General features: G+C 45.2%; 1 protein-coding gene across 1 annotated transcript in view; it reads left to right on the top strand.

The window, feature by feature from the left end:
- The first annotated feature begins 350 nt into the window (after positions 1-350).
- Positions 351-18,890, top strand: part of LOC126473450 (MICAL-like protein 1) — a 67,326-nt gene continuing 48,786 nt past the window's right edge. The window contains exon 1 of the mRNA XM_050100510.1: positions 351-846. The gene's annotated coding sequence lies outside the window, so the exon portion shown is untranslated. The remainder of the gene's footprint in view (positions 847-18,890) is intronic.

Genomic DNA, 18,890 nt, shown 5'->3' on the forward strand with positions numbered 1-18,890 from the left:
TAATCAGTCTTCATTTTCAAAACAGATGTCTTCAGAGGTCGGCCTGCAGTGCTATTAACGTGGCCTCTTCCTAATCCGTCCTGACCAAGGGCAAAGCAGCGAGAGGGTCAGGTGCCGTCCCAGGGACGAGGCGAAAGCGAAAACGCGGCTGCCAGCTGGTTGTCGAAGGAAGGGGACCACATCGGACGGAGCCAGCAGCCCAAGTGCGTGCATGTGTGCGTGAGACTGCTCGACAGTGTTGTTCGCCTCCCCACCAAGTCGGACGAATGCGGTAATTGGCGGGGGAGAGGGGGCGGAGTAGGAGATAACACGGAGCGGCTGCCGCCGCCGCCGTAACTACCACGCGAGAAGTCGGCGTCGCCGCACCAGTGCGTTGCTAGCCACCGACGAGGAAGCATCGGGTGTTGTGGAACGCCTTCTTCCACAGCATATCGAGGGAGCGCGAGCGGAGACAGGCTACTGGAGTACCCCTGCGTGCTAGGCAGCTGGACGGACTGCGCACCTCACCTTCAGTCGCTTTGCGATAGCGCAGCCTGCAGCTCGGCGGCAGTCAAGTTTCCAGTTTTCTCCACTGTTGGCGCTGCTGCGGCACTGGCGCCGCTTTGACAAAAGCCTTCAGTTGAGTCAGGGACGCGAGCGCGTGCGCAGCTGCTAGAAGGAGCTGGCGAATCTCTTGCTTCTTCGACATTAACCGAAATCCGAAGTGACGACTGCTGTTGAGGAGCTCGCTGCCGGCATGACGGACGCGATCGAGACAATGATGCTACGTAGCTGTGCACAGCGGGAAGCCTGCTCTTGCTGAAGACGCGATATCTTAACCTCTTCGTACCTATTTCAGCCAGACAGGTACGTCTGTGTGTAGCGTTTGGATTAGTCGTTTCGAAAGTATTAGTGTAGGCTGTTCGTGATGTGACTGCTTATTGAGGCTGTTGTCGCAGATAGGTCTTGCTTGACCATCTGCTACGCGGCACACTACATTGTTCAGTGTCCGTGAATGTTTCGTCTAAATGTCCCAATTTACAGTCTTAGCATCTCTTCTATTCTTCTATCCATACACGCTGTATGCTAATATTGACTCAGGGAGAGATCAGCATATTCGCATGAGCTACAACGCAATAAGAATAATGCGTGAAATTGGCAACTAAATTAGATTATCAAGACGAATTATGCACGCAGCATACTACCAATAAGAAATGAATAACACGTAGTCGACAGTGAAGTGCTTAGTGATAGACGATGTAGGGGTGCAGTCTCTCCTTTTCCAGCATCGTCTCGATTGCAAAGTTGGTAAAGATTTTAATTTGCTTCAACGTTTGCCAGAAGAAACATGTTGTTGGTCATTACACACCGCAAGCTACATATCGACGACTTGTTTACATCATAAATGGTAAATAGTTTTTTATATTTAGGCCAGTTCTATAGTTTGTAGGGTATCTATTCCCAACGTAGGCACAATAAAACAGGTATATTAGTTTTCTACTGCAGGCATATTCACATGATTGCTCAGTTAAACGTAAGGAAGCTATTGTAGTATATAATGGTACTGTCACTTGCCCTCTTTCGGAGTGAGTGTCCGATTTATTAGAACAACTAGGTGGTTCTGTCTAGAAGGCTTGCGTCTAATAGAAGTAATCTGACTCTTACCTAATATTGACTTGATCTGTAGTTTTGTGTTACCACAGAATATTCTTGTTTTGAAACAATAGCTACAGTATAATTTATTGCTTGAAATAAAATCCTCAGTTGCGGCTGACGTGCGCCAGCATTGCCTTTTGAGGCAAAAATAAGCTGTTTTGCTCTGGTCATTGTGATGAAAGAGATTGTTGTTTTAGCACTAAAACATTTGTTCTCAGTGTTATCAAGAGTTTCCCTAAATGTTGTATCAGCAAGGAGGTAAAGACGGATATTGCTTCGTGATAAATAATAGGCCAGACAAGCTCACAAACTAAGCAGTTTTTTTTTTTTTACGCAAATCTTGCTGTTAAGAAGTTAGCACTGATAATATTTTCCTATTGAAATCAGAATAAATTTTCACGGGAAAGTAGTAATCGAGAGCATTTATGTTTTGCAGCAGTGGTGTTTAATGCGGGGTGTCTATAATTTGTGTACATGAATGCTTGGTATTTAGTCTGTAGCGTGGTAGTTTTGATGAAGTCTGGGAGAAAGGGATTTCTGCCTTTTTTTTTCGCTTTCGAGATGAATAGATGTTGCGGGTAACGCATACAAAATTGATGCATTATTCTTCCTTTCTTTCGTCACAGATCTGTATCAACATCTCACTTTTGCTTCAATATTTGTTCAAGACACATGAAAGAAATTGACTGCACCGCCATGCATTGCACTAGAATAAGGTGACTATCATGTCAAACTTGCGGATATTGCCAGAAGTTTTAATCAGAATCGTGCCGCCCTAAGAGAATCCTCAATCTTTAGCTGCATTTGCTTGTCGCAGTGTGATAGTATTATTGTAGTGACTCGGCATCGGACAGGCCTTGCAACATTGATCAAAGTTTCGGCTGTTTTGCGACGTCTAACAGCTTCCCTGGAGCAATATAAACGACTGCTGTTTTGGGGAGGTAGCTACTTCATTATCGATCCACTCGTTGCGGCTCTATCCAGTGTGCTGCTCAGCAGTACGATACTTTCATAGAATGTTTGTCAGATGTGAGGAGACATTTGCCAACTGTTTCACTAAGTGAAAAGAAAGTGAGGAAGAAAGGCCCAGATGGCGTATGTGCATAGCGTAGGCAACAGGCTACGAGAGTAGCAGGCGTCGTAGAAAGAATCCATGAGTTATGTTTATAATTAGCAATGAGTCTATTCTGATGTAATTTACGCTCAAGCTCTAAATGGAGATAGTGTCAGAAATGCAGTAAATTGCTAAATTCCACTCATATTCGAAGAAATATATAAGAGTTTCATATGAGAGTTTCATAAATGCCATTTACTCAGCTTGAAACAGGTGTTAATTATGCACGCATCGGAATTGCATTTGTTGATTGACATAATGTGGGTTCACAGCTTCTATAATTTATTTCAGTTTCGTCATTTTCGCTTCAATTTGTAACTGTCTTTTATTTCACAAGTGCAGTGTCACTATTTGTACCAGTTCCAAGCGTTGTACATATTTGATATAGGTTGTGATCTGCCTCGTATTGAATTAATTAAACCTACCAGGCAGTTACTACTTGTATTTTTAATAACGACTAATAGCTGGATCCCAAATGCCGAGATTACAATTGTGAAATAATAATGTTACAGCTAAAAGCGAACATGAAGTCACTTAAAAAACATTAAAACATTCTAAAAATCTTACCCCAATACCAGTCTTCGTTAATATTTCCTTTACTTATTCGAGAATCCTTGACTTTTACGAAATATTGGGGCATGCCGTCAGGTGTACTTACCACGTACTGCGCAATGCAGCTGCAGCAGTTTACTGTAGATGTTTTTCACGTACCGAGCCACTGAATCCTTAAACGAACCTCATGAAACTAAACGGTTAAGTGCCTCTGAAGTGCATCCCACCATAATAGATGCCCACCTAAAATGGGCATCCATAATATTTCACTCTCCCTTCAGAACGGCATTTTTATCGTTGTAGTAACTACGGACATTTTTGTTTTACACCCTCGACATTTTTCGTGCAACAATGAACTAAAGACTCAGTGTTGTACTTGTCTCGGTCGTGAATCTGTTGTTTAATGGCGCGACTCACATTTTAACAGCAAAGTGGGGTGTATATGTATATGACGTCTGATAACGCTGGGCTGGACCTGAACCTGAAGTTTGCAGCACGGCGTTGCTGTAGGCGCGATGTTTACCTGGTACTGGGGATAAAACTGTGCTGTGTTGGAAATTGGGACGTTTATGCAAAATAAAAGGTACTAGCATTTATATTCTACTTTACTGCTATTATGAGGACACGAATGTCTTAAATGAAGTGAATCGTTATTATGCGCTGTCTTTGCTGCAGTATTTTCGTAGATAGAAGCCAAAGCTGTTGTTGTTTTCAGTCCTGAGACTGGTTTGATGCAGCTCTCCATGCTACTCTATCTTGTGCAAGCTTCATCTCCCAGTAAAGCTATTAATCGTACGAAAGAATATTCTCTCCTTTGGGTGGACTATTACTTGCAAAAAATGATTTTGTTGTCTTGTTATTTATGATATAGTGTTCATTTGTGTGTGTTGCAGAATCAACCTGGTTACAGCGCTGGGGATCGGTTGACGGCACTCCTGTCTGTCCTTGGTAAATCCCAACGTGCGATGTGACGTGCTGCTTAAAAAAAATTTAAAAAAAACCGGAATTCGAATTTTGGAGGAGCAGCGTTCAAATTCCTTTTCAACGTTTCCCGTTTGACGCATTACTTCAAATTACTGTTGGGATGGTCCCTTCGGCTAGACCGCGGAAGTTTGCCTCCTACATTATTAATCTGTCCTTAATGAATATGCCGTACGCTCATTTCATTTTGGATATCGACGAGACGGCGAACTCTGCTAACCTTGTGTTGCAGGGGGACCAGTAACGTTAAAGACGTAATAATCTGTCCGTAGAACCACTATGCTGTTTGCAAGCTGACAGAACATCGCGTATGATCTCATGTATTTAGACGTGTTTGCCGTTCGCTTTTTGTGCTCGTCGCCCGTGTGGTTAGGGACATGTGTGCGGCGATGGTTGCCGGCGTTTTTCTGGACGCGCCTCACGCCGGTGACCACAGGCCCGTTTGCTCGTAATAGGCAGCGCTTACGTTCTGTTTGTTTGGTCAGCCCGCGGCAGCAGCAGCAGCAGCAGCGACCTGGTCCCGTTTCGAAAGTAGTCCCGCCGCGCCGCGCCTGCAGCCGACGCCGCCGATACGGCGCCCAGGGGGGACATTTGCATGTGATACCAGCCGCCAGTGAAACGCCACTTTCCCACCGTGGTGAGCGTTTTCGCAGGTGGAAACCACTGGCCTAGTTCACCGTTACGAAATGTGTTTGTATATTGTACAGTGTGTTACGTGATTGGCAGTTGCTGGGCGAAAACACATTGCCAGTTCGTTGTATGTCGCGCTTTCCCCGTACCATATGACAACGAAAATGTTCACCGAATGGGTAACAGTGCGTGCTGTTGGATGTAACGAACGCTGCTGTAGGGCGATGCGCTTCTCGATTGTTTCGGAGAAATGGTGGTTCAGTGTTTTACAAGCCCACTCATTAGCATACAGAGCGCCAACCGCCAAGCAGCAGCGTTAACACAACAGACTACGTCGGCATACTACAGCAGAACTCTGCTCGTGCCGCGTTCGTTTCAAGTGTCTCTTTTTTTCCTTATCTAGCAAACCCTTGTATCATGTTTCTTCAGAAAGGAATAACAATAATGACTGTGATTAATTTTTGGTTATGTATAATAACGATCGTTATGAAATCATCGATACATTGGTGCGTGTACGCGAAATACAATGTAAATTATTCACAGCAGTTACATCCTAGTATGACTGTGCTGTGTGATACTCTGTAACACACCCGCTTCCGAGACACGATGAGACGCTCCAGTCCCGGTTCGAAACCGACCGGCGAATTGACGAGATTCGGTGTGGAGGCCAGCGTGGACGTGGTTTTTAGGCGGTTTCCTACATCGCACTATGTGAATACCGGGCTGATACCCATGCCCCGCCTCAGATACACGCTACGCATTTAGAAAAGTGAAACTTACTGGTACATTAAAACTGTGTGCCGGACCGGTATCTTTATCTTTCTCAAGGAAGTGCTCCACCAATTGAGCTACCCTAGCATGACTCGTAACTCTTCATAGCTTTACTTCCGCCAGTACTTCACCCCCTAATCTGCAAACTTTACGGAAGTTCTCCTGCGTAACTTGCGGGACTGGCACTCCTGGAAGTTAAGGGTATTGCGGAGGCGTAGCTTGCCCACAGCCTGGGGACAATCAAGAATTAAAGCTGTGAGGACGGGTCGTAAGTCGTGCTCGGTTAGCACTTGCCCACGAAACGCAAAAGTCCTGGGTTCGAGTCTCGATCCAGCACACAATTTTAATTTCCAGGACGTTTCATATTACTGCACACTCCGCTGCAGACTGAAAAGTTCATTCATTTAGAAAACATTCTCACACTTGCATATCGAATTCACTTTCAACTCAAACAGATGGGACACACACATTTCGCTCTGATGAATGAACTGGACACTGATGACCTTACATGTTTCGCCTCCTTAAACACTCAATCAGCAGATACGCTCTATCGCCGCAGTTTGCGGGCATGGCACAGTATACCCCCGCGCTAGGGGAAGTCGTAGCATCTTGTAGGCATGTCAGTTGGCGCCGACGCTAGTCTCAGCTGCCAAGCTTCGTCCACTTACCACAGTTAAAAAATGTTTGCCGCTAGGATCCAGCTCCCCTTGTTGCTAATGTGCACGCTGCACATACCGCGTTCTGTGCCCCTCTGCGACAGCGGGCATCTCATGGCGCGACTATAGTTTTCAGAAGGAGCATGAACTTCGAATCTCGACTTCTAGAAATCGCTTGAGAAGTCTATCGTACGAGAGTAGCATTTTTTTAAAATCTTGTTTGTACTACAGTTGTGTGAAGAATGATAAATGTTGGTGATCCGTTGGATGTATGCTTCCCTTGTGAGTGTGAAGGTTTCTAGGACCAGAAACTTAGTATTTTGGCTACATGCATGTTGATACCATTAGAGATGGAACGCTACCTCTGATTGGGCAGGGACAGACTGTCTCCAGTTGTTTCATCAAAGGAAGCAGCATTCACCCGAAGCGAGTTAGGTAACTGCGGCAAACCGAAGTCTCGATGATAGGGAGGAAGGAGTATTGGAGTTCTGAAGTCAGGTCGACGGCACCAGTGGCGTCGTCACACAACCACAGATTCTGAAGAAAATCGGTCTTATCCTTTTTTAAAGGAACCGTCCCGGCATTTGCCTTACATGCAGTTTTTGGAAACAAAGCAAAATCTAAATCAGCTGTGTCTTAAAGTGCGCCAACCCGGCATGGTGCTTCTTTGGTAATATTAGTGGTTACAAAAAGCCGTTACATAGGCATTGGAGAATAATTTATCGACACAGTATTAACAACGCTTGACACAGCATGCGAAATTCGTTCTCGCTAAACAGTCCAGTTGGTGAAGTATTGCAATGGTCAACACACTTGATTTGTGTTCAGGAGGACCGCGTTCAAACTGCCGTTCAGTCATCCCAAGTTAGATTTTGCTCTGTTCCTAACTCACTCCAGGCAGTCGCTAGACTGAAAAGACTGCTCTTGATTCCCTAGCTTACAAATTACGAAATGGTCTCCGTCTCTGACGATCATGATGTCGCTGGGACATCACATTACGTCGTAATCAGCTACGGTTGAATTCCACACTATTTGCAGAAGAGCTTGTGGGTGTTTTCAGTTTGATTCTGTTAACAGAAAATTGAGGGAGAAGCAATCCAAATTTGTGAATTAGCCAAAAAACAAAAATTCCAAAAACTTCAGTCAGAATCAGAAATACTACAGCAGATATCCCTTATATCGTAAGCAGATGGAAGGGTCTAGCTAAAGTGATCACATCTAATATTTGAAGAAACTGAAAAAATCAACAATATCCCACAGCAGGGACCACTTATAGTCATTAAAAACCCGTTTTTACAGCCCCCGGTGTTATTTATTCAAACAAATCCATAGTTTTTTCGGCGTCTCTTGTTAGAGTGATATGAAAATCAAGCACGCAGTAAAATGCTCGTACCTTTACACTCTGTACTTCTTTAGGTATCTTGAAGTGTTAGAGTTGATTTTCCGTACTGGCGAATTCTATATTCATCGAGCATTGAAATCTTGCAGTAATCTTTGATAACACGTGAGACTTATCAAAGCGTGGGTTTGTTCTCTCATCAGCCTTATCCATCGGTAACAGCTCTGTAATTGTTCTAGGGATTTTGAGATAAGCAGGTTTCGAAGAAACAGGGTAGTGGATGTAACCATTCATCTGCGGTCAGTTACCGAAATAGATACGTTACGAAACAGCGAACGACCTGTGCTAAGTGGTTTTTGCCATTCTTCTCCCAATATGAACGCTTCGATTGGTCACATGGTCTTAGCTTACTGGCTCAAAGGCCTTCTTTCTCTTCAGTCAGTCTCAGGATTCCATTTCCATTAAAGTCGCGTGAGTGCTGTGAAATAGATTTAGCACTAAAATGGTCCAGTTACAACCTTAAGAGTCCTTAGGCTTTATAACTTCGTGTGCGTGTGCATATGCGCGCGGTTTGGGGGGGGGGGGGGGGGGAGGAGACTAAAGCTGAACTTCCTGAGTGTTAAATATTATCCTATCTGAATTTTCATACGTATTCAATCTGTTCGTGACACGGGAGCTGAATTTTGATGTCAACTGGAAATAGCAGACTGTACCAGAGAGTGCGTCGGCTAGTTAAATGGAATACAGAGAGTGATCCACGTTCCTTGCTGCGACGCACCTGTGTATTGATTCCCTAGGTGTACAACTGACCTGCACCCTCCTACTGCCGATCGCATTGCTTTGTTGTGCGTGTGACTTCGCAGCCGTTACATAATGGCCACTGCTATAGGGCGTTCACAACCACGTCCGGTACGCGCTGATGATGCTCCGATCGTTTGGTTGGTTCCGAAAAGCACAGATGATCGCCAGCCCATTAACACTGATTCAAAGTTCTGTCGCTGCATATAAGTGTAATTGTATTGTAGTTTTGGAGCCTAAGTCGGTCTTTCCCTCGCCACCCCCCTTCCCTCCTTCAAGGGGGAAATTGGTTAAGAACCAAAAGAGGGCCATGCAACTACTGACTGGAAGTTGCCAAGAACATTATTCTGTTGATGGAACCGCTGTCTGTTCCGCTCAAGGTCGCTTGTAATTTAAATGCCCTGAGAGGTGAGGAAGTGCAATTTCGTATAGCCTCGAGAACTTAACCGCTATTTTTTTTCTTCTCGTTCCTCTTCTGTCGCCAGGTTGTGACTTACGCAGGTGCCCGAGAGAAAACTAGCAGCTAAACGAACGAGTTTCTTGAAAAGACTCCACGGACATAATCGAGGTGCCGCGGAGTATCCTCCACCGATCCTGTGATCCATGTGATAGATAGTCGTGCATGTAGTCTTTCGTGGCATCCATGGGCCAGGTTTTATAAATCGCTCATCAGAAAATCTGTACTAGTATCCTAAAAATAAACGTATGTTTATTCCCTGTGCAGTTTTTCTAGTTTTTTCAAGGCGCAGGAGGGTGGAGTGCTGCGCCTACTGTAGGATAGTCGCTACAATACAAGGTCAGCCACCAGGTCGTGAAAACTAGGATCATTTCCAGTGACAGTTGTTACCCAGTATGACGTAATCACATTCATAACATTCGACAGCCAACGCAAATGGATGCGACTGCTTATACTGCACGTAAAAAAAGTGAATGGCTGTTTATACAGATCGTGATAGCACAAAATTTAAGCCAGTCATCTGTTTTTCGGGAAGTTCAGAGCTCATATCCCCATCCTGACATACTAATTTAGTTCCCATGGTATCTGCACCACCTGAGGCGAAAACTTTTTGTTTGTAAAAAATTTGAAACAGACTAGCAAAATTTTACACCTTTTACTTTATTCTTTCGCCTCTTCTGTAATCAAGATGCAGATCTTACTTCGATGAAACCTCAGATGAAAGTGACGGCTAACAGTATTTTAAAAATTTACAGGCGACAGAGGGATTCTGCAACTGTGTTAAAGTAAAGAGTGTGCTAGAATGGTAGCAGTCACTGATTCCGTGTATAGTCTCTTACATTTTTTGTGATTTTCTGCTTTCGAACTTCATAGGTACCTGACTTGGTATGCTTTAAATGAGCAAAAACCGAACATTATTTTCACTATTCCTATATAAAACTTTCACTAAAGTTTCGAAGCTTCAACGACGTGCTCTTAGTCAAAAGGCGAACAATTTATTCGTCTTGTGGCCTTTGCGTAAAGACTGGATTACTGGCATTTCTCCTTATTTATAACGATGTTGAACTTTCTGGGGTCACGCTGTTGCGCTGACACTTCAAGTAGGAATGTAAAAATCGTTTAAAAACGATATTTGTTTCAGCATTGAGTTGCGTGTTCGCAGTGATTAAAACGCGCAATGTGAATTTTTTTCGTAATAGGTTCAGAAGCTCGCCCGTCCATTAAAACGTAGGTTGTCTGTCGGTGTAATCGCCAGAGAAGATCGTCTGTGTGGTTCTACAGACTAACCCTCGCACGATTTGTGTCTGCAGTCTTCTCCTAAGAGAGCGTGCGCTCCGCCTCTCATTATCTCCGTATCGACGGGACGTTAAACCCTGACAGTAGTGATACCTTCTGTCTGCTTTGTGGCGCTATCAGCGGCGTATGTATTCATTTTATGTTCAAATAAACTGTTGTTACCGTTTGAAGCCAGTGTTTATCGTTATTGTGAACTGAAATTTTGTAGCCGCTGCGTGAAAATGTGTACATTTTTGCCCAAGGAACCGGAACAAGTTTTTATGGTGATGGTGCCAAAGGTAGACGGCGATTAAATTTGCCGGTCATGGCACCGCTAAAAAGCTGTGGAGTGGCTGTAGCAGCGAGTCGCGGTGCCAGCGGAAGTAGTCTTCGGTTCGCGGCAGTGTTTCTTGCCGGCCGTGGCCCGCTGCGGCTCTGCTTGGGAACCGGCGGCGGGTCGACGGACTCCGTGAAACAGCAGGAAGTGCGCCATAAAGAGCCCAAGCTCCGAGCCAATTCAGCTCTCTTTCCGTTTTTACTCCTCCCCGTAGAGCTGAGTCCGTTCGTAGAACAATTAGTGCTAACTGTTCAGAATAGTTCAGTCCGATCGGCGTTCGTTGGCTTTCGCGTGCTGCCGGTTTTTCATTGAGCAGGGATTGTCGGTAATTTATCAGTGTGGTCCATTTCTGCTTTAGTTACGTGTGGGCACATACCCTTCCCGACGCCACACCGTCACTTTGGTCTAACGACGGCAAAGTCTTATACGTCGTCTGTAAATTAATTTGGGATGTGGCGCAATGGTTAGCACATTGACCTTGCATTCAGGACGACGCTGGATCTAATCTCCGTCCAGTCATCCCAATTTAGGGTTTTTCCTTGGTATGCCTGACTCACCCACGCCAAATGATGGGGCGGATCCTTCGAAAAGGACAAAACCGGTTCCGTTACAATTCCTTCCCCAATCGATACTTCGGGTCCGTCTCTAGTTTCACCGTCGTCAGTGGGAATTTTAACGCTAATCCTTCTTTCATTACCTTCACTGTAGGTACAACATGCAAAAATTTATTAAATGGATGCAGCGTTTGCCACTTAGACTGTTCGTTTCACAATTACTTTCGTCTTTGTAAGCCGGTATCTAGTGATTAGCTAGGAAAAAAGGTGCCATAGTTTAAAAATAGCTGCGTATTCACATTATGTGTTTCCGTCCGTTTTGCTTTACAAATTTGGCTCAAAATGGTTCAAATGGCTCTGAGCACTATGGGACTCAACATCTGTGGTCATCAGTTCCCTAGAACTTAGAACTACTTAAACCTAACTAACCTAAAGACACCACACACATCCATGCCCGAGGCAGGATTCGAACCTGCGACCATAGTGGTCGCACGGTTCCAGACTGTAGCGCCTAGAACCTCTCGGCCACCCCGACCGGCGGCGCACAGGGACATTTTCCGTCTGGGCAGCTGTAACCAACATGTACAGTATCAGCCTTGTTCAATGAGGAAATCCCATCTACGTGAAACACGCTTGGTACCAGAGGAAGAGAAAGGGCGGTGAAACATGTAAAGGAAGTAATGTGTACTCCTGCTTTCCTTCCGTTTCTCAGGAGCTGCATTGAATACGATTTGATGACGTCGAGTTGACTGGTTTCTGTCATTGATATGTAGTATTCTTAGAGTTTTAAACTGCAGATGCCCTGTTGCTATTTCGTCATCTCTAGTAAATAATATGACACTAAGATTAGTTTGCAGTATACGGCACATACAAGTAGTACTTGTGTCTCTGAAGATGTCTGCTGTTGGACTTGTTGCTTGGAAGATATTTCTTCAGCTCTGATCCACTACGGAATCAAGACTCGCTATTACGATCTTCTTTCGGACAATGTTCGTCGATATTGAAAGAACGGAAAGTTTAAACTGTTCGTGTGAATTGTAGCGACGCGTTAGACAGATTTAAGACCCGGAAGCAAGGCAGGTGTTACGTTTCCGTGAGAATTCGCGCACCTGTACTGTGAAGCGGGGACAGGGGAAGTAGGCCCTCATGTACGAACAACTCCCTTGTCTTTACTCTATAACAACGCGATAACGGCGTGGTCCTTTTTCTTTGCACTTGAAGTCCTTGTTTAACTGCAGGAACTATTTTATAGTACGTTGCTTAAATTGGTGGGCTGTTCAAGGTTCTATCAAGGAAATTAAACACATTCTCCCTATTTGAGTAGTGTCGTGTATGATCAAGTTGCACAGCTGGTGAAGTATTAGATAACATTTCAGAAGTTTGTGGTTTTCTGTTCTGGCGGTACTACACGAGCATCAGTGACGGCGTTTCCTACGATAAAATGTAAAGCTGTCATCAAACCGAAGGATGGTTTGAACACAATCATGCTTTACAAGGCGTGGCCTTATTCTGATGCGGTGCTCTCGTTCTTCTCCCGACTCACACCCCAGTTATAGGGAATTGAACGTGGATTCCGAACCGCGTTATCAACTCGGCATTTTTCAGGTAAACAAATATTGCCAGGGGTGAAAGAAATGATAAGTGACAGATCAAAATGCTACGACTAACGGGGAATCGAACACCAGATCCGTTGTCTGGCGTTTAACCATTAAATCAATGAGCCACGTGCTTCCGATGTGTGTGATATAAATGAGTCTCGATAACTACACCAACCATCTCATGTATTGGCTCGTTTGGATCTTCCTCGACGAATACTTTCCGACACACTTTTCGGTTGAGTCGATAAGGCTTGAGTATTGATTGTCGGTCGTTATCAACCCGTGCGTGCCCTACTTGGACAGCGCCAAAGCTGCTCTAACGTAAAGAGGGAGTATTTATAGAAGTTAGAATAAAAATTGTGGAAAACGTTGTTCTTAACGACAATAAACTACCCGAACCGAGAAATTAGGACAACAGAGCACAGCTGAAAGCACAGTTCCCTTCAGCAACGCGCAAAGAGGCGGAGTTATGCAAACAGATTTCAGTTATCTTAAGTCTTTGACAATGGCGTACTTAACATTATCGATTACCCCGTGTCATTAGTGCAATGGAACTTACCTGCTCGTATAGCTTAACGCCTACGCTAGCTTGGGAGACAGGAAGGTAGACCAGACGGGTGTCGATTCCCCGCTGCGAATTAACGACTATATTGGTCTGGTAGTACGTCCACACTGAATGTGGTTTTTAGGGGGTTGTCCACGCTCGCTTTAGGCATATTCTGGGCTAGTCGCCCAGTGTACGCTTCAGGAAAGACGTGACACACACTAAAAACACGCAGATCTAAGTTTAGACGATTCACAAAAAGATGACAGACATGCTTAGGTTAGTTGACGACAGGAAGCACATCCGGCCACAAGTCAAGAACGTTAGCCAAACCATGGAAACAGCATACGACGGCAGAAACTCGAGGAGACATAGTTTTGAAATATCGATAACCTATCAGAATCGAAATGTTTTATGACAGTTCGTAGCTGACAAGGTTACACCGCCGACAGTTGACGTTCAGTTGTTCATTCGGTGTGAGGTGCCGTTGATCGATTGTGGCAGGCCGTTACAATGTCGACTTCTAATTGCGAGGCATCTTGTTATTTTGAAGTGTGCTGTGGACAAACCGTTTGGCTTATTGCCGTCTCCAGTGGTGTGTACGTGGTCCGCCAGTGGTGTGTACGTGGTCCGGAGAGCCAGGCAGTCCACTGTCGGGCTTCGGGCGGCCGCTCGCTTCAGGCCGAAGATCGACCGCCCCTCGGCGCCGAGCGCAGCGGCTGCTGCATCTGGGTTACGTCATCGCCGCGTGTGGGCGGATGTCGCACCGCAGCTATCGACGGTTGACCTCTTCTGGTCCGCCTCGCCCATCCCGCGTATGGCGCATCCCGTAACACCGCGGTATTCATTTAACTGAGCACAAGAGGAGAGCCTCCATATATTATCGAGTAGTCAGAACATTATGACCACCAAATACTCTCTTTCACCCTCCACCCCTCCATCCCTCCACCCCTCCCCCCTCCCCTCCACTATACATGGTGGCATTTTTAAGAAAATCGACCAGTCTCCAGCTTCTTAAATTCAACAGCCTCATTTCTTTACTTTCCTTTAATTCGGAAGGGTCGTACATCCATTGCGATTCAAAATAACGATTTGTTCGTTCCAACTGGATAACTAGTGTTCCAGATATGATACCTAGACAAGTGTCACATCCTTAAAGCTGACAATCATGAATTCATTTTGCGCTTGCGTAGTTCGCGACGTTCGAGAACCACGAATGTTAAAACTGTACTGAAGCCAAATTTCATATTTCGTGAACAAGAGGAGACTTGAAAGGCTGTGTCTATTCCTAGCCGAATGAATCACGTTTGAAATTACTTGCACGTATCTGTGGCCCATCTGTGTGCGATTGCGCCCCTATACGCGACATCGATTGAGACGCTTTAAAGTCAAAAGCTCGCAGGGCAGGAAGTAAGTTGCAAAGAACAATGCGTTCACAGTGCTACGGCGTGTTGCATTGTTTAGTGGTTGGGTTTGGCAACAGGGAAAAACATTCCCCACCGGTCCGAAGTCATACGAGCTCCACCGATTCCTTCGCTCCCAGAAAAGGGGTCGAGTTATAGGCCCTATTGTGCGTACAGTACAGTCTGAATGTTTGAATGTTACCAGTTATTACCGGTAGAGTAGAAAAATCGCTACCTCCCATCCAAGAAACGGATAGTATTAAACTATGCGATCAACAAATCTGTATGTTTTGCAATAGCCTTCCGTCCCTGTTAGGAATATTGTTTACTGTCGATAGTTTTTATCTGTCTTCGGATTGTTATTTTATCAATTTCGAGACGTCTTAAGAGAGAGGAGTCATCTTACTAGCCTCTCGAGACACAAGACAGTTTTAAATACGTCCTCACCTTTGAGGCTTTTGATGATAGCCAACATGTGTTTTGATTTCTCGGGGTGATAGACTGAAGGAGTATGATTTCGGCTGTTCACCCTACTTGTTGATCCTATTTTTCTGCACACTGTTTCGGCGTCTGCCACTGTCTTTATATGTTGCAACTTCGTTACGCGTACTGGAGTCCAACGCAGCTCGCAGCATCTGAAGACGACGACTCGGCCTTCGAGATATTGTACATAAAAATAAAATCAACAATTCGGCTGAAGCGATCTGTCAGGTTTTCTCGCTACTATTGATTAATGACATTCTTCCGGGTGTTATGCCGAGGTGGCGCTACCATTTTGTGCACAGGATTTCGACGACCTACCCACCCGTCTTGTTCACGTACGCGAGGTGTGCCGTTGGTTACTCGCTGTCTGGACTAATCTCTCGCCGAAATATATGGCAGAGTTCGATTCCTGGCGCCTACTACGCCCTTTTATCTCTCTTTTTCAGAGCTCGCACTGATGTTCCGTGAAATACAAATTGTATCAGCGGTTACCTACTATGTTTGACCTGGTGGCCGGCGAGATTTTGACAAATTAAGTGCCAACCCCCAGGCGTTACGTAAATTCAAACCTCTGTCCCTGCTTGTGAAGAGTTCCGACATCTTTACTTCGACAGTCTCTTTAATTATACTGGCCCAGAAATTTGGCTTTTGCACGATGATACAGATCTCATTGTATTTTATTTCATTGTTGTATTCCAGGGAGTGCTCGGCGGCAGCTGATTTTCTTGGTTGTTGTAGTCTGGTCGCTGAAGTTCCATGCGTCTCTCCTTGATGTTCTGCCACATTCGGATGGAATGCGATACACGCGGGTCTTTCGGAGACAATGAATACTTTTGCCTTAGTGCGAGACATGGTGATACAATAAAGGGAGATGGCGCTACAGATTTAGGCTGCACGTTCCTTTGACGTCGTTGCCGCCATGTGAGATACTCCAAAACATTAGCAGACTACTGTTTACGATTCTTTTTTGTTCTTAATTTCTCTCGTGTACACACAACAATTGCATGAAATAGTAAATGTTACAGCGCTTTCGTGAATAACACCGTGTCTGGAAGGCATTTTCGGACGTTTTATGGTCTGACATGCATATTGATCCAGTAGCTTTCGTAATTCAGCATTTTCCTAAATACGGACCGAGGAAGCTGAGATTTGGCCTACGTCTTCTCGAAAACTATAAGAACATATTTTACTCTGTTTGGCTGATTTCCAATATTTCCTTCCCACAGTATTGGCCGAGAATGGTTTTCGAGTTGGGTTGGCAGGAAATGTAAAGTCAAATGACGAAAATAAAAGCACTACGGTAAAATTAAACAGCGCAAGCAAAATTCATGTACGTAAGAAAAACATTGGTGAAACAATTCCATTTACACATGAAATGTGATTCCTTACCACTTTAGATAATAATCAGAATCATTGGTAAGTACGTAAATTGCACAAGCTGGCATTCTTTATCAAAAGGCTTCCAACGGAGGACAATATTTGCTGCAGCTGACAGGCGGACGTCGACTTCAGGTTCGTGACGACGTGATAAGTCTCGGCAAGGCCCACGAGAAAGACAGGCCGCGGCGCGTACGTCATAGCACGTGACACTACAGGTCTTACGAGCTGCAGCGACCGTCTCCAGCAGAAAGCGATTTACTATTTGAGACCAGTTTAATACTTCGTAGCTGCACGTTAAGAGAGATACACGCTCTCATTAACATGTGACAAATATAAGGTCTCGACTGGGTGCCATTTCTTTGATATAGTGATTCCCTGCCTGGCCCCGGACGAATCGTGGTGTATGTCGGATACAGAGACTAGTGCGACGCCGTAAGTTCGCTGCTGGAGTCCCCTATTTCCCAGGGGCTCGACGGCCCGCACTCGTGAGTGAGGAACGAAAGAGCATAAAAGGGCATAATGGCCGGCGGGAATCGAAAGCGGCTATAAACAGCGATGTGAGACCAATAGATCAATCTGCTTGCAAACCAAGCAGCGAGTACACAAAACAGCAGAAGTGGCAGCGCAGAAGGAAGGTGGGTCGGGTGTTGAAATACTGTGCAGGAAATTGGAACAGCAGCTCGGCAGAACAGCCGCAAGTAGACTAACTCGGCGGAACACCTGAAAGCGTTGCTGAAGGAACTCGCGGCTAGCGACTGCCTCGCGCGTAATTTTGGGCAGGAAGCAGGCAGCCTGGGCCACGGAAGAGAGGCTGCCCAGCTTGGTCTGAAGTAGGCCACTGGGTGCCTGCCTGCTGGTGAGGCCGCCCGCTATACACGCAGACAGCTGGGCGCCGCGTCATACGTGCGCCCTCTCACCGCCTCTCCTGGCTGCCACGGGCGCCACGTGTCTTGAACTCCACTCTACAGAGGTTTTACAAGGTATTGGGCAATTTCATAAAGCTATATACCCAGCACCACTGTACACGATCTCACGTTAACCTGAAAGAGAGAAGATATAAGTTTCCACACTAATCGTGGATCCACTAGATGTGAGTCTCATATGTACTACGACAGACAGACGAAGTGCAGCAACAAGACGTGGCATGGACTCAAAAAGACGATACAAGTCCCCGGCAGAAATATTGAGCCATGCTTCCTCTATAGCCGTCCATAATTGGGAAAGTGTTGCCGGTGCAGGAATTTGTGCACGAACTGACCTCTCGATTATGTCCCAAAATGTTCTATGGGTGGCCAAATCATTCACTCAAATTGTCCAGAATATTCTTCAAACCAATCTCGAACAACTGTGGGCCGTTGACATGGCGCATTGTCATCCATAAAAATTCCATCGTTTCTTGGGAACGTGAAGCCCATGAATGGCTGCAAATCGTCTCCAAGTAGCCGAAGTTAACCATTTCCAGTCAATAATCGGTTCAGCTGGACCCAGTCAATTTCACATTAACACAGCCCTCACCATTATGGAGCCACCATCAGCTTACATAGTGCCTTTTTGACAGCGTGGGTCCATGGCTTCGTGGGGTCTGCGATACATTCGAACTCTACCATCAGCTCCTTAAATGGACCAATCTTTCAGTCGATATACGAGTGACAGTAATCGTAAAGTTTTGATTATAACGTCGAAAAATAGTTACTTAATGAATTTTTTGTTTCAAGTTATATGTCTGCAGATCTGTGGTCTACACTAAATCCCCGCACCACAGTACTGTAGAACGCCGCTAAGGGAACCAGGGTTGCACAGACGGCTGATGAATCGTTCACGGCGTTACAGAGGCGATGTAGCTGCGTCGGATCGCGGAAGTTTTTCTACGTTCGCATGGAGTGAGTTTCGCCTCAGACTTCATAAATTTCAAGCAAACAGCATGTTTAGTGCGCTACATAAGGCTTTCCCTGTTTTTGTATTTCTGCGGCTCTCGGGGTTCGCGTCCAATATTGTCGCTCCGTCGAAAAATTGCGACATCATCCGAAAGCCTCAGCAACATACGAACGTTTCACTCCACTTGCGGTTAGCAAAGTGAGACATTTTTTTGTATCTGTCTTTAATATACCGCAACGACTTTGCCGTTACCTGTAATCGCAACTTCTTGCCTTGTAGTAAGATGTTATCCCATTGTTACTCCTTCCACGGAATTTGCAACATATATTTCGTGATGTAGGAAGTAATGGTAAGCAGTTGGCGGTAAGGCCTCTAGTCTCCCTGAGGTACTCTCGTCTTGTGTTACGTACGACCATCACCGTATTTAGCGTATCTTAGCATAAGTATAATATGGGAGGCGTCAAAATTCGAGCTACAGATAAAAATTCTATCGAGCAGGTATTTCTTT

This window comes from Schistocerca serialis, chromosome 1, assembly GCF_023864345.2.
Source record: "Schistocerca serialis cubense isolate TAMUIC-IGC-003099 chromosome 1, iqSchSeri2.2, whole genome shotgun sequence".
Lineage (NCBI taxonomy): Eukaryota > Metazoa > Arthropoda > Insecta > Orthoptera > Acrididae > Schistocerca > Schistocerca serialis.